The sequence below is a fragment of the Octopus sinensis genome, linkage group LG23 (genome assembly GCF_006345805.1).
Source record: "Octopus sinensis linkage group LG23, ASM634580v1, whole genome shotgun sequence".
NCBI classification, from domain to species: Eukaryota; Metazoa; Mollusca; class Cephalopoda; order Octopoda; family Octopodidae; genus Octopus; species Octopus sinensis.
Window position 1 is genome coordinate 17,399,995 of NC_043019.1, and position 26,906 is coordinate 17,426,900.

The following is a 26,906-nucleotide window of genomic DNA, read 5'->3' on the forward strand; positions in this document are numbered from 1 at the left end:
ACTCAGAACGTAGCGGCAGACGAAATACCGTTAAGCATTTCGCCCGACGTGCTAACGATTCTGCCAGCTCGCCGCCTTGAAGTCCTCAAATACCACCACCATTCCCTATTGACGTTGCGAGAGAACATGCCAGGTGCAGGTTGGCTTGACCAATCACCAACATACCCACGTAGCCCAATCTTAATCCCAGGAGCACTAGATGATCCTTGTTGTTCTGACCTATGAACACCATGGTGGCATGTAAAAAGCACCATCCGATCGCGGTCGTCTGCCAGCCTCGCCTGGCATCTGTGCAGGTGGCACATAAAAAGCACCCACTACACTCATGGAGTGGTTGGCGTTAGAAAGGGCATCCAGCTGTAGAAACACTGCCAGATCAGACTGGGCCTTGTGCAGCCTTCTGGCTTCCCAGACCCCAGTTGAACCGTCCAACCCATGCCAGCATGGAAAGCGGACGTTAAATGATGATGATGATGAATGACCATTTTACAGAATTAATTCCATTTCAATTCTGTATGAATCTGTTCACAACTAGCCTTGTTAGTAAATAAGGAATATAACACACTCTTCTTCCTCAAGTGTTGAATACTTTGTGTATCTATAAGTCTAGTTCTCACCAACACAGAAAATATGCACACAGTATACTATGTTTATAGCCTTTTCTCTTCTAAAGTAGTTAACTGCATATGCTCTATTCACGGACCCACCCATCTCTTACAAAACAAACAAATAAAAATCATAATAAATCTAAAATCACTATAATCATACAAAACATTTATGATAAATAGTAAATTTTTTTTATATATGTATGTTAGCTCACTTGAGAAAATTTAAGTAGAAAATATGTGGATAATATGTTAAAAATGAAGCTAGTAAAATCTACATGGTAATGTTACCATCTTTGTGGTTAATTTTTTTTACATATATTTCCTAGATAAACCAGCTGAATCTACTTAATCGCTTCTCTCTAAATCCCTTAACTTCCTCTTTTTGAAATCAGTTTTCACTATTTTGTGTCAAAACACTGAGTTCAAATTTCACTGCAGTTGACTTTGCCTTTCATCCTTTCAAGGTTGATGAAATAAGCCCCGATCAAGTGCTGGTGTCAATGTAATCGACTAGTTTTCATACGCACAATTTCAGCAGGAAAGATTATTTTCTGTAAAAACGTTGGCTGCATTAATCAATCAAACATCTGGGATGCTGTCAAAACGAATGTCAAAGTCATTTACATTTGTTTTTCCAACTTCCTTTGTTTGTGTGAGGGTGTGTGTGCGTGTGCTTGAATGAATATGAATACTAATATATATATATGAATAATTGAGTGTATTACATCAGGTGTACCTGGTCTTTTGACAGCAGGTGCACTCTATTCCTATAAGAGGTAACTGAGTCGGAATGGCATCTGGTTATAAAACACTACCTTTCAAAATCATGTATAACCAGCACCAACATAGAAAAGTTTGTATAAAATCAATTTTACATACACACACACACACATCACCATCATCAGCATCATATGTCTGCTTTCTATGCTGTCATGGGTTGGATAGTTTGACATGGAACCGGCCAGCTGGGAGCTGTCCAGACTCCAGTTGTCTGTTGTGGCATGGTTTCTACAGCTGTATGCCCTTCCTAATGTCAAGTGCGTTGGGTGCTTTTTACATACCAATACATATAGGTTTGGTGATACTAACAAAAAACTCAAAACCTGAGTGTACTCTTTACTCTCTTTTACTCTTTTACTTGTTTCAGTCATTTGACTGCGGCCATGCCGGAGCACCGCCTTTAATCGAGCAACTCTACCCTGGGACTTATTCTTTGTAAGACCAGTACTTATTCTATCGGTCTCTTTTGCCGAACCGCTAGGTAACGGGGACATAAACACACCAGCATCGGTTGTCAAGCAATGCTAGGGGGACAAACACAGACACACAAACACACACACACACACACACATATATATATATATATACGACGGGCTTCTTTCAGTTTCCATCTACCAAATCCACTCACAAGGCTTTGGTCGGCCCTAGGCTATAGTAGAAGACACATGCCCGAGGTGCCACGCAGTGGGACTGAACCCGGAACCATGTGGTTGGTAAACAAGCTACTTACCACACAGCCTTTATTAATAATCGACAGAAGTTACTAAGTGACCCCAGGGCTGAGAGTTTTGTGTGTTGCCCTTTATCAAACTGGTTTCAAATCTGGGATGTTGTATTTATTATGCCAGGGATGATGATATTTCCCTAGAATTATAAAAAAATGGTTGCAATGTCACATGGATAATGCATTTTTTTCAAATGGTTTGCCTGTTATTCAGGTCAAAATGAGTGAATGGATAAATGAACAAATAACGTAAAATTAAAAATATGTAAGCATGCATAGGCGCAGGAGTGGCTGTGTGGAAAGTAGCTTGCTTACCAACCACATGGTTCCGGGTTCAGTCCCACTGCGTAGCATCTTGGGCAAGTGTCTTCTGCTATAGCCCCGGGCCGACCAATGCCTTGTGAATGGATTTGGTAGACGGAAACTGTAAGAAGCCTGTCGTATATAAGTATATATGTGCGTGTGTGTTTGTGTGTCTGTGTTTGTCCCCCTAGCATTGCTTGACAACTGATGCTGATGTGTTTATGTCCCTGTCACTTAGCGGTTCGGCAAAAGAGACCGATAGAATAAGTACTAGGCCTTACAAAGAATAAGTCCTGGGTGTCGATTTGTTCGACTAAAGGCGGTGCTCCAGCATGGCCGCAGTGAAATGACTGAAAGAAGTAAAAGAGTAAAAGAGAGTATACATATGCACATAAATGAGTACTAGTATTCATGCAGACACGTGCGTACATGCACACATACATACACACACCATTCCTGTATAACCCTGTATACAATTGTATGTAAGATACTTGATGTAGAGGCGCAGGAGTGGCTGTGTGGTAAGTAGCTTGCTTACCAACCACATGGTTCCGGGTTCAGTCCCACTGCATGGCACCTTGGGCAAGTGTCTTCTACTCTAGCCTTATGCTGAACAAAGCCTTGTGAGTGGATTTGGTAGACGGAAACTGAAAGAAGCCCATTGTATATATGTACGTGTTTGTGTGTCTGTGTTTGTCCCCCCAACATCGCTTGACAACCGATGGTGGTGTGTTTATGTCCCTGTAACTTAGCGGTTCAGCATAAGAGACCGATAGAATAAGTACTAGGCTTACAAAGAATAAGTCCTGGGATTGATTTACTGGACTAAAAGCAGTGCTCCAGCATGGCCGCAGTCAAAGGACTGAAAGAAGTAAAAGAGTATACTTATACATTTGCACATGTATATATAAGTGCAGGTATTTAGAATAATACACACTTTAGGCTATATAAGTGCCTAAATGTATGCAGGTACACATTTCTACAGAAATACATTCACCTATGCACATGTAAAAGTGTGTATTGAAGTTAAATATAGGATTGAAATTAATATTGAAAATTTATCGATTATGACATAAAACATGACTAAGGCTCAAATGATATAAAATAAATAGATAAATAAATAAATAAGATATAATGACAAATAAAAGAAGCAAATAAGATATAATAATAAAAAATATAATGATAAACGGCACCCTTTTCAAGCCTAGCCAGGCTCATGGGCCCGGTTTCCCAGTTTCTGTGGCATATGTTTTCCTTCCAGCTGGACGGATGCCAGTCTGTCGCAGGTGCCCAAGGTGCCACTCAGTGGAACTGAACACAGGACCATGTGGTTACGAAGCAAGCTTCTTACCACACAACCACTCCTGCGCCTAAGTATGTGCATATATTTTATTGAAAAGTGTAAACATAATGGCCCATACCTTCGCAATGTAAAAAACACTTGTGCTGGCATCACGTAAAACAGACTCATGCTGGTACCACATAAAAGGCACTTTTGTCAGCACTATGTCAAAGCACCTGTGCTAGTGTTACATAAAAGGCACCCAACATACTCTGTATAGTGGTTGGCATTAGGAAGGGCATCCAGCCATAAAAATCATGTCAAAACAGATAAACTGACCCTGGGCAGCTCTCTGGTTGGCCAGCTCCTGTCAAACCGTTTAACCCATGTCAGCATGGAAAGCAGGTGTTAAATGATGAGGATGTGTAAACATCTAGAAAATCAATAACACAGAATATTTGAAAAAAAACGAAACAAACAAAACACTACTTTGTGGCATCTGTTTTGCCTGAGTTGCACAGACATTCTCTTGCCACATGTGCCCTCATGAATGCAGTGCACTAGAGATTGGCTCACTGGAACCTGGAACCAATGGCACTGCTGATCACAAAATGCAATGTAAAATATAAATAGGACTAAATTAGATCATGCATTTGCTGTTTTTATTGGTTTCTCCTTGAGTTGTTTTTTGGTTTTCATTTACATTCTCTTTGTAAGAACTACATGTGCATGTATGCCTTTGAAACCATATTGCTGTCTTTCTTTTTTTTTTTCTTTTATTTATTTATGTATTTTACCATTTTATGGAGATTTCTGAGCCAGTTGCTATTGTCCCTCATCTAATCAGGCAACAAGACAATAAGAAAAAAATAAATAAAGAAGAACTCCCAGAAAGCTGACAGAAGTCTTTTAACTGAAACTTTATTATTGACAATACCTTTAGAAAACCAGAGAACCATAATCAATAAATATGCCATATGGTTTTTTTTTGTTTGTTTTTGAGTCAAACAACTGATGCTTTTGAATAGATATTCTCTGGATTGAATGCTTAGTATTAAAGTATGGCACGCATCACTAGTGTTTTGAACTCATTCACCTCAAAAGGATGGATATGTCTGGAAAACACACTATGTCTCACTTTGGTAGCTTTGACCTTCAAGAAATGGCAACCAAATCTCTCAACATTTCCCTATAGCTTCTCAAAATAAAGAAAGAGATGTTCTCTGTATTTATATATTAAGTGTAATAGTTAAAATAAAATAGGATGGGTAAAAAATTCAGAGAGCTTTTACCTCTGGTAACCAAAGGTCTCTCTTTCTCTCTCTCTCTCTCTTTGAGTGAAAGGAAGATTGTATGGTGCATGTATATGAACAGCAATTCTACATGGTAGTGAGATGTGGGCCCTGAATGTAGGGGATATGTGAAGGCTTAGAAAGTAATGAAGCTAGTATGCTTTGTTGGATGTGTGATGCAAGTGTAATGTATGGCAGAGTGCTAGTGAGAAGTTAGGCATAAGAGGAATTGGATGCAGTGTGCAAGAGAGAAGACTGTGCTGGTTTGGTCATGTGATGCGGATGGATGAGGACAGCTTCATAAAGAAGCGCTAATCACTCAAAGTTGATGGAACTTGTGGAAGAGGGAGACTCAGGAAGACATGGAACAGAGTACTGAAGGTCAATCTATCTCAAGACACTGTAAAAAAAAAAAGAATTATGTCTGTAAAGGGAAAGAGATGACATGGCCATGGCTGGAATGTCTTTGATCATAAGTTTGAGCTTAACAAACTCCACGTTTTTGTTTTAAATGCAGTCCAATTGCAAACCTGACACAACTATAATAATGTACCTGGATATATATATATCAGGATTCTGACAGGGTAGAAAGTCAGAGTACTCAACTCCTGGCTATCTACACTCTTGAATTGGAGTCTTGAGGAAGATTGAAAGTCCATTGGTGGGTCTTATGGAGTGTAATATATAATCCAAAGAAGAAGATGAGAGAGTTTAGCACATTTTTATTGCTAGTTACATTTGTTTCAGTAACACTCTCTTTTTAACACCATTGCATGTAAATGGTTTCGTGTGGAAAGTTACTTAATATTTGCCGTTGATTTCATTTGAGTGGCATTTCATCAGAGTTGCATCAAAAAGTACTCCTTATGCTGTGTGACAGTCAAGTATTGTATGTTGCTTATATAAGAGGGAACAATAAATATAAAAAAATTAAATTAAAAAATAAAAAATGGCGTAATAGCTCACTAGACCCAGACTATGAAAATACTAAACATTGGATTTAGCTGTCACATGTAAAAGTTTTGAAATATGAGAACTGTTTTTAAATGTACTAAAAAAGCAGAACACGAAGGAAATTATTATTTTGCTGTTGCATAGTATTGATGTTGTAACCAGTTTTAGTTATATTTTCTGTTGGACCACAACCCATGGGCTTTAATGAAGAGCATGTTTTCCTTCTTTCTGGAATAGTCCTGTTATGATGGCCATATCTGTCCCTACCTTGTATCAACAACTTTCTGAATAATACTTACTAAATCTGATAAACAGATTTTCTGAACCCAATCTACTCCCAGCATTCCAAGGCTTGTTCCCAAATTTTTCATCACAATGCCCTAGACACCTATGATAATCCGGCAGGATCCTGACCTTAGCTTCTTTATTTCTAGCATTTGAGAATTTTTATCCTTCAAGTTAGTATAATACATTACTGTTTCTTTTCCCTTTTTCCTTGACTCTGGTATCTAATGATTTTGTTATTTTATAATTGTTCCAAACTATTAGCCTGACATCCCTAAAGATGGATAATTTAAAAGAATTCTTACTCTTCCCTATAGTTCTAACTTTTGTTATCTGTACTAGCTTATTGTATTTCCTGATAACGTATCTTCTTTCACTGTTAACTGGAAAGTGTCAATCTCTCTCTCTCTCTCTCTCTCTCTCTCTCTCTCTCTCTCGCTTTAATTTAAACCAAATTTCTCAAAGAACACAAGTAAATAGCGCTTTACAAGTTAATCAACAAGGAAGTCTCTATTTCACTATTTGACTTAGAAAGAAAAACCAAATCTCCCTCAAATGCCATGCTACTATCTCCCCACCCCATCCACCCTACGTCAATAATATTGGTTATGGTAGTTCTAGAGATGCTAGGTGTGGCTGTGTGGTAAGAAGTTTGTTTCCCAACCACGTGGTTCTGAGTTCAGTCCCACCTTGGGCAAGTGTCTTCTGCTATTGTCTTGGACTGATTAAAGCCTTGTGAGTGGATTTTGTAAACAGAAACTGAAAGAAGCCCATTGTATATATATATATATATATATATATATATATATAAAATTTACAGAAAACAAAAGATGAAGACCGAGGAAGGAACAACAAGCAGGTGTATTAGTTTGATGCTTGGGAAGAATGGACAAGTCGTTGATGTTTTGAGCCTATGCTCTTCGACAGAAAGGATTGAGAGAAGAAAAAAAGGAGAAAGAATGAAAAAAAAACGAACGAGAAAAAATGTTGCAGGGATTAACAGTTCAACATGTAATGGTCCGGAAGAAAAAGATGTGTGTGTGTGTGTGTGTGTGTTTAGCATTTGTCCTCCATCACTGCTTGACATCTGGTGTTGTGTTTACATCCCCATAACTTAGGAGTTTAGCAAAAGAGACCAATAGAATAAGTACCAGGCTTAAACGAAAAATTAAGTCCTGGAGTTGATTCACTTGACTAAAATCTTCAAGGCAGTGCTGCCCCAGCATGGCCGCAGTCTAACGAATGAAGCAAGCTATGCTATTCTTTGAATGCTTTTGATTGTAAGTTTGCTTGATTGTGGATGACCTGGGGTTTCACAATAAAGGGCATCAGTTACCCAACAAATTCTTCATTCTTCTTCTTACAGCATCCACCCAGGGTGGGTTGAGCTGGCTTCATTCATCCTCAATGCTGCATCTCTCACAAACGCCGCCAGGCCTGGCGATTTGAGGCTAACAACCGCGTGATCTCCAACCACTCCTTATTCCAGATATGGGGGCCTAGGTTGGGTTTCACTATCAGTCATCAGTTTGGTTTTGTTACCAAACTTTTCACATATATTATCACTGACATTGAGTCAACATCAGAGCCCTCTTGGCAGCTATATCTCCCTCAAATCATACCCTAATACTGTGGAAAAAACCCCCCAAAAACATATTAGAGTATGTGGTCCTATATACATTGTCTAAAAAAAACAGGATGGTCATGGGTGGAGCACCTTTTGATCATAGGTCTGGTTGAACAGTGCTGGCCTGAATTAACATATTATTATCATAAATTTTACAATCAACAAAAAAACAAAAATAAAACAACAAAAAAACAATTTTATATACCAGAGTACATGTGTACACGGTTTGGTATTGATATTTGTTCATGTGAAACACATACTTGAGTTGTATCCCAGTATTGTATTTCTTTGAAAGAGAATTGGCCATTTATTAGAAAATATAGTATTCTGGTGAGTCTCATAAAAACAGAATCTTTGTATATTGACATTTTAATTAGAAATTATTTTCCAGTTTTATTTGCTTAGATTTTGCCTTGACTGATACAACAATAATGGAAATTGTACTACACTCTGTTAGCCTGCTCTCTCTAAAAGTCTGAATCTTGTGATCTCTCTCTGATCCTCCCCAAAATAAGCCAGTGACAAGAACCTCAACGATGGTCTCTGGACTTGCTAGAAGTAACTGCCAAATCCACTTCAAATTATACTCTACCATCTTAAAAAAATGAACATATAGGCGTAGGAGTGGCTGTGTGGTAAGTAGCTTGCTTACCAACCACATGGTTCCGGGTTCAGTCCCACTGCATGGCACCTTGGGCAAGTGTCTTCTACTATAGCCTCGAGCCGACCAAAGCCTTGTGAGTGGATTTGGTAGACGGAAACTGAAAGAAGCCCGTCGTATATATGTATATATATATATATATATATATATATATATATATGTGTGTGTGTGTGTGTGTGTGTGTGCATATGTTTGTGTGTCTGTGTTTGTCCCCCCAACATTGCTTGACAACCGATGCTGGTGTGTTTACGTCCCCGTTACTTAGCGGTTTGGCAAAAGAGACCGATAGAATAAGTACTGGGCTTACAAAGAATAAGTCCTGGGGTCGAGTTGCTCGATTAAAGATGGTGCTCCAGCATGGCCGCAGTCAAATGACTGAAACAAGTAAAAGAGTAAAAGAATATTTGGTAATGTAGCCTTGTGTATGTTCTGTCCTAAAATAAATGGAAAGATCATCACACAGTTTGAATGTCTTTGATTATTGGATTGCTGGGTTAAGGCTGACTCAAGGTTAAACACGAACAAGGAAGAACATATTTGATAAGAGTTTTAGCTGCACCATAAGTAAGTAAAAGAAAGAAAATGTGATCTTCGATCATAGTTCTATTTCATAAATAGCAGTAACTTTCGCAAATTGTCTCATCCTCTTTGTTGATGATCTGGGATTAAATGATAACCAGTTACCCAATCATTTCTTACAATGACAAGAAACTACAAATGTTTTAAGAGAAGTCAAATGTGATGCCCCGGGGTGCACCTACTCCCCACCCCACAACACCTCTGGCCCCTTGATGGTCACATTGCAGCCAATATGAAATGGGAAGGATTCCAGACTGGAATTGAACACTAATCACACACTGCTCTGGTAATCACCGTCCGGCTGTCAACCTTGTACCATTATGCAAATGAGTAAGGCGGCGAGCTGGCAGAAACGCTAGCACGCCGGGCAAAATGCTTAGCCGTATTTCGTCTGCCATTACGTTCTGAGTTCAAAGAATGAAGAATTTTTTAAAAATGCTTATCTTTGTTTCTTTACAGTTTGTCTGGATATTATTTCTCTGTTTATAATGCAATCTCCTCTCTTATCCGTCCCTTAAATGATTTATTTATTTCATGGCTCATCAGGGTTTACTGGGACCAATACCTTTAATTTCTGTGTCATTCCTAACTAATGGCACTCCATCAGTTATGATGATGATGATGATGATTCCAGTTAATCTGATCAACAGAACAGCCTATTTGCGAAATTAACATGCAAGTGGCTGAGCACTCCACAGATATATGTACCCATGATGTAGTTCTCAGGGAGATTCAGCATGGTACAGGTTGGCCTTTTGAAATACTATTTATTTTTGCCAGATGAGTGGACTGGAGTAACATGAAATAAAGTGTCTTGCTCAAGGACACAACTCATTGCCAGGAATTGAACTCACAATCTTACAGTCATGAGCCAAGTACCCTAACCACCTAGCCACATGCCTGATTGGGACTGTAGTTTTGTCTTCTTTCATAATTCTGCTGCTGATCATTAGTAAGTCAACTGGTGGGTAGAATAGACACAACGAATCACTTGCCAACAGGAGCCAAAAGTTGGATTCTCTATGTCAGTAGTTCTCAACCATTTTTTGCATGTAGACCCCTTTGATTCCTATTTTAGTCAGGTGGGCCCTCATAGCCTTTCAGTGTCTAAAAATTCCTATTTTCATGATTAGATATTCTTTCTCTTTCTTTTTACTCTTTTACTTGTTTCAGTCATTTGACTGCGGCCATGCTGGAGCACCGCCTTTAGTCGAGCAAATCGACCCCGGGACTTATTCTTTGTAAGTCCAGTACTTATTCTATCGGTCTCTTTTGCCAATCTGCTAAGTGACGGGGACGTAAACACACCAGCATCGGTTGTCAAGCAATGCTAGGGGGACAAACACACACACACAAACACACACACACACACATATATATATACATATATACGACAGGCTTCTTTCAGTTTCCGTCTACCAAATCCACTCACAAGGCGTTGGTCGGCCCGGGGCTATAGCAGAAGACACTTGCCCAAGATGCCACGTAGTGGGACTGAACCCGGAACCATGTGGTTGGTTAGCAAGCTACTTACCACACAGCCACTCAATTATATACAAAAATCTTAAAATATTTTGTGTATTATAGATGTATAACTAGTTTATTGCTCATAAATTTGAACAGCAAAATCTTATATGGATCCCCGAAGGCCATATGGACCTCTGTTGAGAACCACTGCTCTATGTAGTCATTCACCTTGCTAAATATAGCAACCAAATTCCTCTTAATCCATACCTCATCTCAAAAAATGGGCACATTGGCTGATGTAATCTTACATTGTGTTTGAGAAAAAAGATTTCCTGATCAGTGCCTTCACTCTTTCGTATTCATATTAATCTGTTGAATGTAATGCTTATTTATTCATATTGCTTTGAATTAATCATGCATTATCTCATAGCTTCAAGATTTTGATGATTGATTGATTGTTTTCAGAATGACATTGTAGGATGGATGTGAGAGGCCTGACCTGGCTACTTTAAATATAAAACAGGATGAATATTTTGACTGGATATGGCCAGTTTGAATGGTAAAGGGTTATTAAATCGTGGGTCATATTGTTTTGAATTGATCAAATGAAGCAAAACACTTGCACAAGAAGTCTCTGTGATCACATGACCTACTAGAAAAAGCAGTCAAATGCCTTCAAATCACACCCTATAATCTTCAAGTAGGAAGAACATATATAAAAAAAAATGTGGATGGTCAAGGCTGGAAAGCCTTTCTTTTTATATTTACCCTTGTTTAACCCCACTAAACACCATCCTATAAAATAACGATGCACTGAGACTATTTAATTATTGGGTATGGAATTGTTGGTGTTAAAGATTGATCTTCATCCAAAGAAAATTGCACTGAACTGAAGTTTTTGTAATATTTATCCCCGCTTAAAAGTGGATGTTCTGTTATAACAAACTATACCCTGAGAGAAACTCTCATATTAGCTCTTGGTGCAAAATGCACGCTTGCTTTGTACCGCTTTGCACTAAAAGCCAACACAAGAGACTGTCTCTCACACTGTCTACTGCAGTATAGTTTGTTCTAACAGAACACCTACATTCAAGTGGAGTGAAATATTACCTCTCGGTATTAATTCTGCCTCTATCACAAATGGATATATGGAATTTTCTGTACAACTGAAAATAATCTTTTTCGCTTTGGGATGTTCCAGTGCACGTGTCAACCCATTTCTTCTTTTTTTTATTGGTATATTTTTCTACTTTATGCTCTGTTCTCTTCTTAAAGGACTTTTAGCTTCGGTTTCTGAATAAAATCAATTCCCCCTCCTCCTCTCTCTTCCCATCTCAATCTCTCTCTCTCTAACACACACACACACACACGTGCCTTCCATATGTTTGGTTCTCTCTTACCCCCCCCCCCCCTCTCCTTCTTCTGAAGTTCATCTCTTCATTTTCTTCCCACTTTTTCTAACAAATAAAAAATTCAGATTCCATCAAGTTCATTGTTTTGCTGATTACATCGTTTGAACTTCCTCCTCATCCTTCGAATGTTGCTCCAAGGCCTATCGCCATAATTACCACAACCACAGTGCACCATCGTTGTTTTCATCACCATTGCAAGCATCACCAAAACCGCCACTACCACCACCACCACCAGCACCATTTTTACCACTCTTTCCTCTACAGTCACTGCTGTTGCTACCATCATTTCCATCATAACTATAATCATCATTATGGACACTTGCTACTATCAACTCCACCTCCACCACCACCAACTCCACCACCACCACCACCACAACCACCACCACCACTGCTATCATCACCAGCATGAACACTATTTATTGTATCTCCACCATCATCACCACTACCACGGCAACTGTTTTCTGAATTTAAAACTTTGCATTATTGCAAGCTACATTGTAATTTAATTCTTAACAAAAGAAAAAAGACCAAGTAAGACCGTGTCCTCTCCTTTCCTCCCCATATTTTCACTCGCTTTCTTCCCATAGGAAGAAGTGTGTAACCTCTTGCCATATCAGGCTTTCATTATTCATCTGTCAACAGGGACAAAAATATAAAGATGATAATAATAATGATGACGATCTCAATGACTTTCACAAATATTAAACTCATCAACAAATTGGTGATTATTTTCCTTCTTTGCTTCATGCTATGACGAAGAAATGAAATAAATCAAAAGAGATATCCAGGGCACATCTGCACTAAGATATATCATTTGTCTTTCACTTGTTTCAGTTATTAGACTGGCTATTCTGGGGCACTTGCGGAATTTTAGTCAACGAATTTACCCTTGTATTTATTTTATTTTCTTTATTTTTTTTTAAAGCATGGTACTTATTCTGTTGATCTCTTTTGCTGAATCACTCTGTCACAGGAATGTAAACAAACCAACACCAGCTGTCAAGCAGTAGTGACACACACAAACGCGATATATATATATATATATATAGTAGAATAAGAAATAGAAAATCCTTGGGTGTGGTATTATATACTAGCAGAACCTGTGAATATTTCATGGAATTAATGGTATTCCTATTGGGTTATTTCTGAAAACTTTATCCAAAAGACCTGTGTTGTTTCTGTATGGAAAGACAGTCCTCATCTGTTGCTCATTGAAAAATGAAAGAGATTGGAACACAATGATTACTTAATGCACTCTATAAATGCACTTCATGTACATTGTGTACAATTTTATAGACTTAACACGCAGCACTCATAAAATAAATATTCATTCTTATTTTTCCATTTTCCTCATAAACAAATGAAAAAAAATATCCCATACATATGATACAACCTTTAGTTAAATTGCATATATCTGCCATGTAAAATAAGTGTGAATATTTCACAGAATTGCACTTATGTGCATGCATTAAGTGATAGGTGATATAAAAAACTTAGTTCAATAAAAAAAAATACACTCTTCACTATCCAATCACCACCTCTCTCTTTCTCTCTGCCTTTCTTTAATTTCATCATCAGAACATCACCCCTCTGCTAAAATTATATTTTTAACTCTCCTCCTCTGTCATCACTATTGTCAACTAATTTTTTTAGCCACGTAATAAATATCATGTTCCTCCTATCTCATATCATGGGCACTTCCCTCTCCTTCTTTTTCTCTCTCCCTTTTCCTTCTCTCTTTCCCTTCAACTAGTCATGTGAAAGCTTTACAATTACATTCTCTCCTGCTTTTTCTTTAATCCTGTGAAAGTGTTACTGATGGGCTAAATAATGGAATGACAAGCAGAATTATTATAAGATTTGAAAAAATGAATAGAAATGGCTTATCTGATAATTTTTCCACTTTAATGATTATAGAGTTAAACATCTAATTATTAAAGTGAAAAAATTATCAGAAAAACCATTTCTATTCATTTTTCAAATATCTATTATATAAAATCTGTTCTGTGTGTGTGTGTGTGTGTGTGTCTTCTAGGATCTTGGGCATCCTCCATCCGATTGCACTCAAATTTGATATGTAGATACCGACAGTATCAGGGCATGTATAAGTCTTGAAAAAATTACAAAAATCGATTCCAGGTGAGAATGTGATCGATAAAGCATTTTTTGGAATAGAAAAAAATGTCTATCTATATTTCTTCTTTTGCCGGTGTCTCAAATTTAGGTTAAATCAGTGTTTCTCAAAAGGGAGGCCTATGGGATGGTTGGACAAGTTGTTTTGAGAAAATTTGGTTTAATACCATTGCATGTAAATGGTGTTAAACCAAATTTGACAACTCAGCACTGTCCATTGGACGGGTGGGGAGCATTTTGCTCGTATATATATTTATATATATATATATACATACACACACACACATATGACCATTTCTGTCTACCAAATCCACTTGGTGAGCCTGGGGCTATAATAGAAGACACTCGCCCAAGGTGCCAATCCTTTGCCTATTTATATATATTTCATGTTTTGCTTATAAATGATGCATGAAACCAGGATTTTTGACTCGAGAAACTGCTCGAAACCCTTGTTATAGCATCCACATAAGTGGAGTCACAGCATGTTAGTTTGCGCTGGTTTCAAGGCATATAATATTGTAATAATGAAGTCAAACCAAATAATGCTATTTTGAGAGCATTTAATTCATACATTTCAGATCTGCTTAATATATAATAGGAAACACATCCCATTACGCAGGGCTTTTTCTCAGTTAATACATTTCAAAATATAAACCAACTGACTGAAATTGTTCCGTGTGTGTGTGTGTGTGTGTGTGTGCGTGCGGTCAGGGCAGTAAGTTGTATAGGAAGGGAGTGAGAGAGGGAGGAGAAGAGAGAGCAAAGAGAGGTAGGAAGGAGAGAAAGGAAGGAGAGTATGTGAGAGAAGTGGAAAGAAAGCAGGCAGTTTTGTTGGTATGTGCATAGAAAGGTCAAGAGGGTTAAACACAACAAGGTAGAGAATGGAAAAGGTCAAGGAGAAGCTGAGAGTATGGGGAGGAGGAGCTGAATCATATGTTAGGGTGTGGCTATGAATGTTAGTATTGAATGGAGGATGTAAGCGTTTGGCCTTGAAGATACTGGTGTGCCAAAGCACCATGGACAGAAATACTAATAAATAACAACAACAGCGATAATAATAATAATCCTTTCTACTCTGGACGAAAGGCCTGCAATTTGGTCAGAGAGGATGAATCAATTACATGGACCTCAGTGCACAACTGGTACCTAATTTATCAACTACAAAAGGATGAAAGGCAAAGTCGACCATGATGGAATTTGAACTCAGAACGTAAAGACAGATGAAATGCCACTAAGCATTTTGCCTGGCGTGCTAACGATTCTGCCAACTTGCAACCTTGGAAAAAGGGGGCCAGCAGCTGCTTCAGAGAACTGAACTCAGTATCATTTGAGATGATGATGATGATGATGATGGTAGGGAGAAGAGAAAGAAGAATAGAAGAGGAGGGTTATAACAGAAAAGTGAAGATAACACAGAATTAAATAAATTGAAAATAAATCATAAATTACAAATGATAATGGTATTCATATGTGTACTATTCACACAATATACATACATACTACACATTTTTATATGTGTGTAGCTAGACACATACATACACTCATGGAAGGACATACATACATACATACATACATACATACATACATACATACATACATATATACATAGATATATATATATATATATATATATATATATATATATATATAAAATCAGTCGAAATTGCGAGGATGATCCGGTTCTTGACTGAAGATTAAAGGCTTCGAATGACCTGTCCATGTTTTTTGTATCATCTTCTGGATGTTTTGCGTTCTTGTCCCATTTTGTATTTATATATATATATATATTTGACAGTTTGCCTAAAACGAAAAGAAAACAATTTCCCATCCAAAAATAAAAGTATTTTAAAAAATCGAAAACTATCAACCAGATTATGGCTTGAAGATAACATTCTGCTCAAAGTAACAGCCCTCAACTTCCATCATTGCCTCAAGATGTCTCCAGAACCTAGCACATGCACTCCTCACTGAGTCCCTGAGAAGATCTTTGAGCACTGCCTTGATCTTGGCCACCAGCTTGGCCTTAGTGTTGCAGGCAGTGAAGCTGGTGTCTTTCTCAACTGCACTCCACACATAGTAATCCATGAGATTACAATCATGGAAATCAGGAGATATACCTCCCGTATATTTGTTATACTCACATGTGAGAAATGGCTAAGGAATAAATATTTCATTCCTATGGCTGGTTGATCATCTTTTTAGCATTTCCAACAAGGGTGGTAGATTGATGATTACTTGCAATTGTGAAAGTGCTGCTGTCATGCCATTTCAAAAACAGAGTTCTTCCTTTTCTTCAAATATGTAGTCATAGGATCCACGATTTTCCTTTTTCAGGGATTTGTCCTCCTGCAGGGGACATCTGGATGTTCTGTTTGAACACACTGTACCTGTGATTCTGATTCCTAAGAATTTCATTTGTACAAATAAGTTATAACGAGAAAAAGTTACCAACATAAATTCCATGACCGTTGGAGTTCTCTTGGTGATTGGTCATTGATAAAACCACTCTCGGACCTACACTGTTATCGTTCTTGGTATTGGAAATAGGAATTTTTTGCTTTCCTTGATATAAATCCATTCTAAAACAATAGCCACCAGTGGCACAACAGAGCACCCACTGCTTGACACCAAATCATTGGCTTACTTCTTATAAATTGGTTTAGAGAGATTCTTCCATAGTATCTTACTAGCTGTTCATCTCATAGAATATTCCAAACTGCTTGAACTTCTGATTCAGAGCATCAGCTAGCAATCTAATTTTGAATCCTTTATCATCTTTGTAATTTTCTGCATTTTCATTATCAATGAAATGAAGAAACCTTTTGATGCTTAGAAAAATGTTTCTTGGTATTGTTTATCGAATAACTGGAGTTTCAAGGTCTTCAGACACGATCCAGTAATGCCATTCACTCAGTAGTCTGTAGTATCCTGATAAAAAGTAGGATTCCAATGAAATTTCTCTGGCAGCTTGTTGACAGACTAAAATCATGTACATTTTTCTGTGTGAAATAAGTGACAGATTCTCTGCACATTTCCCTTAGTAAATCCTCGTCAAGCAAAAGTTCAAAAATTCTCAACTGGGCTGTTGCCAACTACTTTATCTTGCATTGATTTCATTCTGTCATTTGCTCCATCAGTAGTTGGTGATGCAAGTTTTGAAAAATTAGGCTCAGTCTTCTTCCAAGAGAAATCTGAGCTCTTCTTTCTTTTTCCTTTTGGTTGTGTTAGTTCTTCGTTATCATACCAATGAAGCTCAACACTCCTTGGCACATCCTGCAAGATAAAGGTCAGATCTCTGTTCTCATTATCTGAGATTTCATCATCAGAGTCTTCTTAATCAGTTCATTTACTGGTGGAGGAATTTCAACAATATCAATAAAGTTTTCATCACTAGGAGACTTATTTTCTTCTGCATAATTTGCTGCACCATGAACTGAATGGTAGAAAACCATGGGGGAGTATCTGAAAATAAAACTAAAGTAATAATAATAAGGAAAGAAAATAACAAATAAAAAATATATACATAGAAAATGTTCACAGCATAAAAAATTTGCCCCTGCAAATCATTTTCTCTTTTATGGAACATCCATAGAAAATGGAAAAAATGGAGTTCTAGTGACCATGGTCCTTATATTAGGACCAAACTTTTAGAGCATGCTATATTTCAGCAAAATTACTTTCAAAGATTTTCTTGACCTTATAGGACAGAACAATTATTTATACTATATCAAAAATGGGTTGCATATAAGTACTACTTACCAAAAAAGTTTTGATTGAATAAAAGATGAAACTGATTGTATCCTTTCTCTCAAGATTTTCACACTGTTCCGAAAACTGAGACATCAGTATTGCATATACATATCAGACAGTAGCTGTAATATTTGAAAAAAAACTCCAGTCTTGATGACCTAGCAAGATATCTCAGAAAAATACAGGTGTTATAGAAATATGATGGATTATCCTTCTGGTCCTAAAATGAGGACTATGGGTGCCAATGGGTTAATTGTTATTTCCTTAGTATTGTCCCTGGCTTTTGTCAAGAATTTGCTTTCAACATAGATGTATATAAATTTATACTAACGTATACAATGTGACACATGCCTGCATTTCGTGAATGTATGTGCATGTGTCTGTTATTGGTTTATGAGGTTTCACAGGTTTTGAATGTAAATTAGTGTATGAAGTTGTAAGTTCATAGTAATATATTTTGTAAATCCTGCGATGTCTTTAATATGTATCCGTTATATGTGTGTGTGTGTGTAGTTTAGAATTCCAGGTTGACTTCCTGAGTGTATATAGACTTATAGCTATTGCAGATAAGTGATCCGCTCACATGCATATTCATGCACATACATGCAATCTGACAGACACACTGTAGCCATTAACCCTTTAGCATTTAAACCTGCCATATCCAGCCCAAATATTCTGTTTTATGTTCAAACCAGCCAGATCCAGATCCTCTCCTACAATATCCTAAAAATATGCAGTCGCATCAACAAAACCTCAAAGTTATGGTGAAATGCATGATTAATTAAAAGCAGTGTGATTAAATATGTAATATATTTGCTAACATAATCTAAATACTAAAGGGTTTCAAACCACCCCTTACCTATCAGTCAGAGGCTGAACTGTGTCAGCTACCCACATACAGTTTTTCCTGGGTCTCTCCTTTCTTTTCTTATCTCTTTTCTGTTATGTGTGTGTGTGTGTGTGTGTGTATGTATTTGTGTGTGTATATATGTATTTGTGTGTGTGTATATATATATGTATTTGTGTGTGTGTATGTATGTATTTGTGTGTATATATATTTGTGTGTGTGTATATGGATGAGTGTGTATATGTATTTGTGTGTGTGTCTATGTATTTGTGTGTATATATATTTGTGTGTGTGTGTATATATGTATTTGTGTATCTGTGTGTATATGCATTTGTGTATGTGTATATACATATGTATTTGTGTGTGTGTATGTATGTATTTGTGTGTATATATATTTGTGTGTGTGTATATGGATGAGTGTGTGTGTATATGGATGAGTGTGTATATGTATTTGTGTGTGTGTATGTATGTATTTGTGTGTATATATATTTGTGTGTGTGTATATATTTATTTGTGTATCTGTGTGTATATGCATTTGTGTATGTGTATATACATATGTATTTGTGTGTGTGTATGTATGTATTTGTGTGTATATATATTTGTGTGTGTGTGTATATGCATTTGTGTATGTGTATATACATATGTATTTGTGTATGCATGTGTGTGTATAGACAGGAATGTGTATTTGTGTACATTTCCTACATCAGTCTCTAATTCTCTCTCTTTTCTAAATTACTAGTTTTGTTCTTTATTCTCCCCATTCAGCTTTCGGTAGGACTCCTGATTACTATGTTTAAAGGCTTTATATAAATGTAAATTTTGTATTATTTGATTCTCTTTCTGCAGAATTTCCGAAAGGAAATGTCTTACAAGTTTCTCTTCCATGTACAATTTTGTTACTCCTATTAGCAAATGAAACACATGTAATGGTGAATGGATATTACCAAAAATTTTTTCCAATCTCCTTTTTATATATATATATATACAAAATGTTGTTATTGGTTCAAATATGCTTGAGGCATATTCAAACCTACACGAAAGCTATTCACTGTATTTTGTCATGGAGGAAATTTCTTACTGTAGACAGACAGGCGTAAACACAATGAATCAGTGTGCAACATTCCCTCTGTCTACTGTGAACTGACTTGGTGTGTTTACACCTATTTGTCTACAGTGAAAAATTTTCTCCATGACAAAATACACTGAATGGCTTTCTCAACGGTTTGAATATGCCTCAAAGCATATTTGAACTGGTGACAAGTTTGTATTTATACACATCACTGCTTAGCACTTTCATTCTGAGTGAGTGTGTGTGTGTGTAACAGTATAAAGCAGAGTGTTTGCAGTTAGAGTAATGCACTTATACATTTATTTTGTAAATTCTTGAAAATCTTTGCTTTAAAGCAACTCCTATGAATCTTTGTTGGATAACAAAACTTATTTGTATGTAGGATGCTTTATATGTATGCTTTATTTATGTGTACAATTGTTTTATTTATGTATTTGTGTTGTATATGTGTTAGTATATTTGTAAGTATATGTATATTTTATGTATCTTTGTATTTTCTTTATCGCTAAGTGAACTCTGATTGCACAGACTTATGATCAAAAGCTTTCCCTGCTAATGTTTGTCTCTCTTTATTACAATCAATATTCTAATGTTCTGATTAAACCCCAACTTCACAAAATGTTTCTATAACAACAACTGCTTTTAGCTTAATTCTTTTTTTTTTTTTTGACTGTTAATTATCACTAATTAATTGTTCTTTGCAGGATATCCAGGATGTAATTTTAACAATCAAGTAAATGTGGAATACTTTTGAACAAAAGGAATAGAAAAACTCTGTAAGTAAACATTTGAATTAAGATTTCCTCTCATATAAACAATCATTATGTTTGTGTTTAGTAGACCCATAATCAAAAGATATTCTAGCTAGCATCATCTGGGCCCTATTCATCTTTTACCTTTTTCATTTTCCTGGTGTAATGTGTCTTGGACTACAATTTGCAGAGTATTCTTTCTTTTCTAAGATCAAAAGGTGTGTGATTTGATAGACTTTTGGCTGTTGTTTTAGCAGGATGAGTGACCACATTGAAGCATCCTCTTTGGTATGTGTGATATAATTGATATACTAATGTGTGATATATGTGATATAATAGTATTGGCGGCTATAGTTGCTGTTTTAACTCCAGCTAGGCCATGAACCAGTAGAATTATGATGAAGGTATATCTTTGGCTACAATAGCTAATGTGTTTATAAGTGATTTGAAGCAGACTTGGCTGCTATTTCTAGAATGATGGTTTTGTTGTTGGCTTGTGAATATTATAAACATTATTATACAGTAATGAGTGCAGGAATGGCTGTAGAATGAAGTTCTCATTACAATCATATGGCTCTGGATTCTACTATATCCTTAGGTCAGCTAAACTCTTGTGAGTGATATTTAGCTTGTATATATATATATATATATATATATATATATATAGTTTTAGTATCTGGTTTGCAAGATTTCTTTTGTGAATTTGTGTGTCTGGGAAGTCATGGTGGCTGCCCCCTCATTATCGAGTATGGCCACTGCATGAAGCTTAATCAATGTTGTTATCGTGCAATGCCTGTGCAAGAAGATTTTTTTAAAGTGAGGAAAGGCTGTGCACTGAGTCAATCCCACTCACTAAGCAACAGCAGCCATAATCCAAAAAGAAGAACAAGTCAACATCATCGGTAACCACTGAGCCGCAGGTTTTATGTCGGAGTTATTCCAGTTACCTGAGTTACCTTCTCCTAGAAGGATGCCCTAACAAAGGCTTGGAGTCCTTCACTCCCAATGGTTTAACCGCGCGATCGGGTATTCAATCCGATTATTTCTATGTCCCTGCACATAATGCAGCCATAAGACATTTATTAGATGACCGTTGACTCTCAAGATTTCCTCCATCCTTTGATGGGTTTTGTTTTTCATCTCGCAGGGTGTCCAATAAGCACCCTCCTCTCCAAGCAAGCTTGGTGGGGTTGCCGGTTTAGTCCCCAACGACCTGACCATGCCACTAGTTGTACTGGGTTACATGTTACCAGCAGCACTCGAAAGTGACCTGACATAAGTCATAGTGCCTTAATATGACACACTCACCAGTTCAATTTCTACTCATTTATTTATTTATTTATTTATTATTCCAGAAAGCTTTATTATTGTGGCATTTGTAATGATATCAATCAATTTTGACTCTGGTTGCTGGAAACCTAGTAGAACAAAACAATGTCCGACAAAGGACAAATGAACTTACTGTTGGGTCAATGATCTTCTAACAGTAGTGTGGCCCTTTCTGGCCTGGTATAAGACCACTGGGAGTGAGGCACCTCTTAACTCCCATTATTCCGATATAAAGCCTGAGGACTGTTGTTTGGGAAAGTCATAGTACACTATGCTCCATGTGTTTGTGCATGGATATCTGTTGAGACTTTTGATAAACCAAATATTCATCATTTTCCTAAACAAAGAAAAATGTCATTGCTACGAATGACAAAACATTGGTGGAGTTTGGAGATAATTGTCCTTGGATTGGTGTGATTGTAGCAACAGTCAAAATATGATTTGTTGGTGTCAGTGTTGCTGTTGTTTTTTGTTCATTATTTAGCAGTTGTTTGCGTCTCTTTGCTATTTGTCTGCCATTTCATCTCTGCTGAGTAGCTAAGGTGTGCTGAACACATATTGATGGTGAAACTCAGAAAGAAGCACATCAGAGGATGAAATTGTTGTTGGAGCCTGTTTCACGTGAAGTTTTCACTGGTCATGTCTTTTCAATCAACTAGGTAATATTCTAGCAAATCATGACATCAGACATAGGGATTTAATATTCCCACTACACACACACACTATCAACCTCATATACTCAACGTATACGCTTTGTGTATTTGTTGGTAGGCTGTGATTTGGCATGATGAAAATTACTCTCAGAGCACCAGTTGTTAAAACATCTGAAAGTCATGGACAGGTGAGACAACTCACCCCAAATCCCATTCAGGAGTGATGGCCATCGATGTTTTGCCATTTTTGTGGCTTATCTATATCATGTACCTGAACCAAATCAGAAGTGAATTGTACCACTAGCCCATGATTTATACGCATAAAGTGTGGAAGCTATGTGCTGGTATGCCTGGAAAATGCATACGTAAGAAGAAATTCATAGATGAAATAGAAGCAGCACTAGTGTAATGAACATTATCGATCATACATACTTATCCTTCATAAACCGTGTATTTGCTGGTGGGCTGTGGTTCTGGTTGATAATGTTTATTACATTAGTGCTGTTTCTGCTTCATTTAGCATCTGCTTTCCATGCTGGCATGGGTTAGACAGTTTGAGTGGAACTGGTAAGCTGGTGAACTGCACCAAGTTCCAGTCTGATTTGGTATGGTTTCTATGGCTGGATGCCCTTCCTAATGCCAACCACTCCAAGAGTGTAATGGGTACTTTTTAAGTACCACCAGCACAAGTGCCTTTATGTACCATGCTGTTGGCTAACAGAATCAATAGAGTATCAGCAAAATACTTTATGATTTTGGGCTGTGTTCTGGGTTCAAATCCTGCCAAGATAGATTTCATCTTTTCTCATTTCAGGATCAATAAATTAAATATAAGGCAAAGTAAACAAATTCCTGGGGGTCAATGTTATAGACTAAAATAACTTAAAGGTAGTATTTCAGCATGACTGCAACCCAGTATCTAAAACCAGTAAAATAATATTTTTATTTCTGGAATATTAAGTATTGCTCATAAGGCCTTCCTTTTTATGTCACGAGTCAATAAACATATCAGTTTGATAAATATACGAAGATTTGAAAATTATTATCGATTAGTTTTTAACTTTTCATTGATTTTTTAACTTTTCATTCAGTGTATACAGAGTAGGAGTTCTCAATCGTTTTCCTGCCTCTGGACCCCTTTGAGTTTTATGTTACTCTGGTGGACTCTCATAGCCATTTGATGTTCCATTCTTTAGCATTCATATTTCTGTGTCAAATGTTTGACATATTCACATTGTTTTGAATTGATCATGCATTATCTTGTAGCTTCAAGAATTCAACAGCGTGTTTGCATATTTTTATAGAATGACATTGTAGGGTAGGTGTGAGAGATTGGATCTTTTTACTCTACTCTTTTACTTGTTTCAGTCATTTGACTGCGGCCATGCTGGAGCACCGCCTTTAGTCAAGCAAATCGACCTTGGGACTTATTCTTTGTAAGCCCAGTACTTATTCTATCGGTCTCTCTTTTGCCGAACCGCTAAGTGACGGGGACGTAAACACACCAGCATCGGTTGTCAAGCAATGCTAGGGGGACAAACACAGACACACAAACACAGACACACAAACACACACACATACATACATATATATACATATATACGACAGGCTTCTTTCAGTTTCTGTCTACCAAATCCACTCACAAGGCATTGGTCGGCCCGGGGCTATAGCAGAAGACACTTGCCCAAGATGCCACGCAGTGGGACTGAACCCGGAATCATGTGGTTGGTTAGCAAGCTACTTACCACACAGCCACTCCTGCGATCTGGTCAGTTTTCACATAAAACAGGTAGAGTATTTGGGCTGGATATGGCCGAATTAAATGTTACGGAGTTAAACATCCTGTGTAGCTGTGTGGTAAGAAGCTTGCTTCCCAACAACATGATTCCGGGTTCAGTCCACTGTATGATACCTTGGGCAAGTATCTTCTATAGGCTCAGGCCAACCGAAGCCTTGTGAGTGGATTTGGTAGATGGAAACTGAAAGAAGCCTTATGTATATATGTGTGTATCTGTTTGTCCTCCATCACTGCTTGACAACTGGTGTTGGTGTGTTTATGTCCCTGTAACTTAGCGGTTTGGCAAAAGAACTGATAGAATAAGTACCAGGTAGGAAAAAATCCTGGGGTCAATTTATTCAACTTAAAATCCTTCAAGGCACTGCTCCTACAAAATCTTTCAAGGTGCTGCTCCAGCATGGCTGCAATAAATGATTGAAACAAGTAAAAGAATACTTATTATTAGGAATTGTATAAAAAAATTAGAATATTTTGTTTATTGTAGAAGTATAACGAATTTATTGTTGATAAATTTTAACAATTAAATCTTATATGGACCCTGGTTGATAACCACAGATGTAGAGTTGTTGTTTTGTTCCTTCTCGAGCCATACCTGGCTCATAAGGGCCAGTTTCCCGGTTTCTTGGCATATAGGTTTCCCACCTGGACGGGACGCCAGTCCGTTGCAGGTGAGCTGCAAGATGCAGGAAGAAAGAGTGAGAGAAAGTTGTGGCAAAAGAGTCAGCAGAAGTTCACCATTACCTTCTGCCGGAGCCACGTGGAGCTTTGGTGTTTTCGCTCATAAACACACACATCGCCCAGTCTGAGATTCGAACCGGCGATCCCTCAACTGCAAGTCCGCTGCTCTAACCACTAGGCCATGTGCCTCCACTGACAAATATTTGTCCTCATTTTGGGGAAATATCGAACCTGGGTTCTCATTCCTAAGGTATTTTTCGATGTTATTATTATTATTCAGGTCAATGCCCGGAATCGAACTCGGAATCTTGGTGTTAGTAGCTTGCACTCTTAACCACTACGCCATATATCCATAGGCACAGATGTAGAGCTTAGCATCTGTGTGCATGTGTACATATGATGCTTAACATGTATGTATATATATATATATATATATATATATGATGCATAATATGTGTATATTATGCCTACCATGTGTGATTAGTGAGTGTATGGTACTTAGTGTGTGTATGTGATGCTAAATATATATATATATGTGTGTGTGTGTGTGTGTGTATATATGTGTGTGTGTGTATATGTGTGTGTGTGTGTGTGTGTATATATATATGTCTGTGTGTGTATATATGTGTGTGTGTGTATATATATGTGTGTGTATATATATATATATATATATATATATATAATATATATATGTGTGTATATATATATATGATAGTTAGCAACTGGATGTGTGTCTGTGTGTGTGAATATGCTCCTTAATGTATGTATGTGATGCTTAATCTTTCTTTGTATCATTGATATTTACTTCATCTATGTGTGTGTGTGTGTGTGTGTGATAAATTCAAGTCTATTTTTAGTTTGCTTTTTTTACAAGTCCTGTTAATTTATATATATATATATATTTCTTTTTTTGTGAAAGCGTATATACCTTTCATTTGGAGAGAATTGATTACGCTTTTAGTGTAGAACTGTTTGTTGTTAGAACAGACAGAATTTGCTTTGGTGAAGAAGAGAAGACTTTATACTGTAAAGTCCAAACACTGTAAAATGAAATGTTTGGAGGTAGTTGGGGTCTGGAGAGGGAATTGTCTAGGGAAATCATTATGTGAAAGGACTGTGGACAGCTTGGCTATTATCATTGCGATAAGAATGGAGATGTTTGATGATATTTGATGATGTTAATAATAGCATGTTCACATTACCAGATGAATTCAGTTCTCTTTGTTTTGCATTTCATCTTCTCACACACTTTCATTCTTTCATATCCTCTCTCTCTCTCTCTCTCTTCCATGCTACACAATCACTCTTTCACTTTCTTGAACTCATTTTCTGTTTTTCTTTATCTCTGACACTTCCTGACTTCCTCTTTTTCCCCCTTTTTTTCTCTCTCTCATATTCTTTTTTTTTGTTTTATTTTTCCCCCCTTCTTGTTCCTTCCTCTCTCCCACTCCATTTTCCCCCTATTTTTTTCCCTACCATCCTCTCTCATTCTCTTCTACACAGCACATTTCCACCCCCACCCCCCATCCAAAGAATTCACTGCACTGAACCAATTTACCGTTTCAGTGCTGAGGCTCTGATTTAGGCTGGAGATTTTCTATTCTTGTATTGTTTGTTCAGTCGATTATGAAAATATCTCACATCTTGATATTGGGATTGAAACAACATTATACCTACTAATGGATCTTACTTATCAGCTACTCAATATTTAGTTGTTGTTTAGACCCAGATCAACCCTGATACCAACAGAGCTTGGTTCAAAGAATTCTTTTGAGCCATGACCAACCTGTCCAAAGAGCAATGTAACAAGACCACATTCCCAATGCATGCTTTTATTTCTTTTAGGACAGCATTTTCTTTTTTAGTGGGTTGGACAGTGGTCATACTGGAGCACTGCTTTCAAGCCTTTTATTCTTTTTCTTG

General features: G+C 37.2%; 1 protein-coding gene across 9 annotated transcripts in view; it reads left to right on the forward strand.

Moving 5' to 3' along the window:
• Nucleotides 1-26,906, forward strand: part of LOC115223375 (transmembrane and coiled-coil domains protein 2) — a 354,243-nt gene that overhangs the window by 63,263 nt on the left and 264,074 nt on the right. For all 9 annotated transcript variants that reach the window (XM_036512410.1, XM_036512416.1, XM_036512411.1 and 6 more), the window contains exon 2: nucleotides 20,478-20,549. The gene's annotated coding sequence lies outside the window, so the exon portion shown is untranslated. The remainder of the gene's footprint in view (nucleotides 1-20,477; nucleotides 20,550-26,906) is intronic.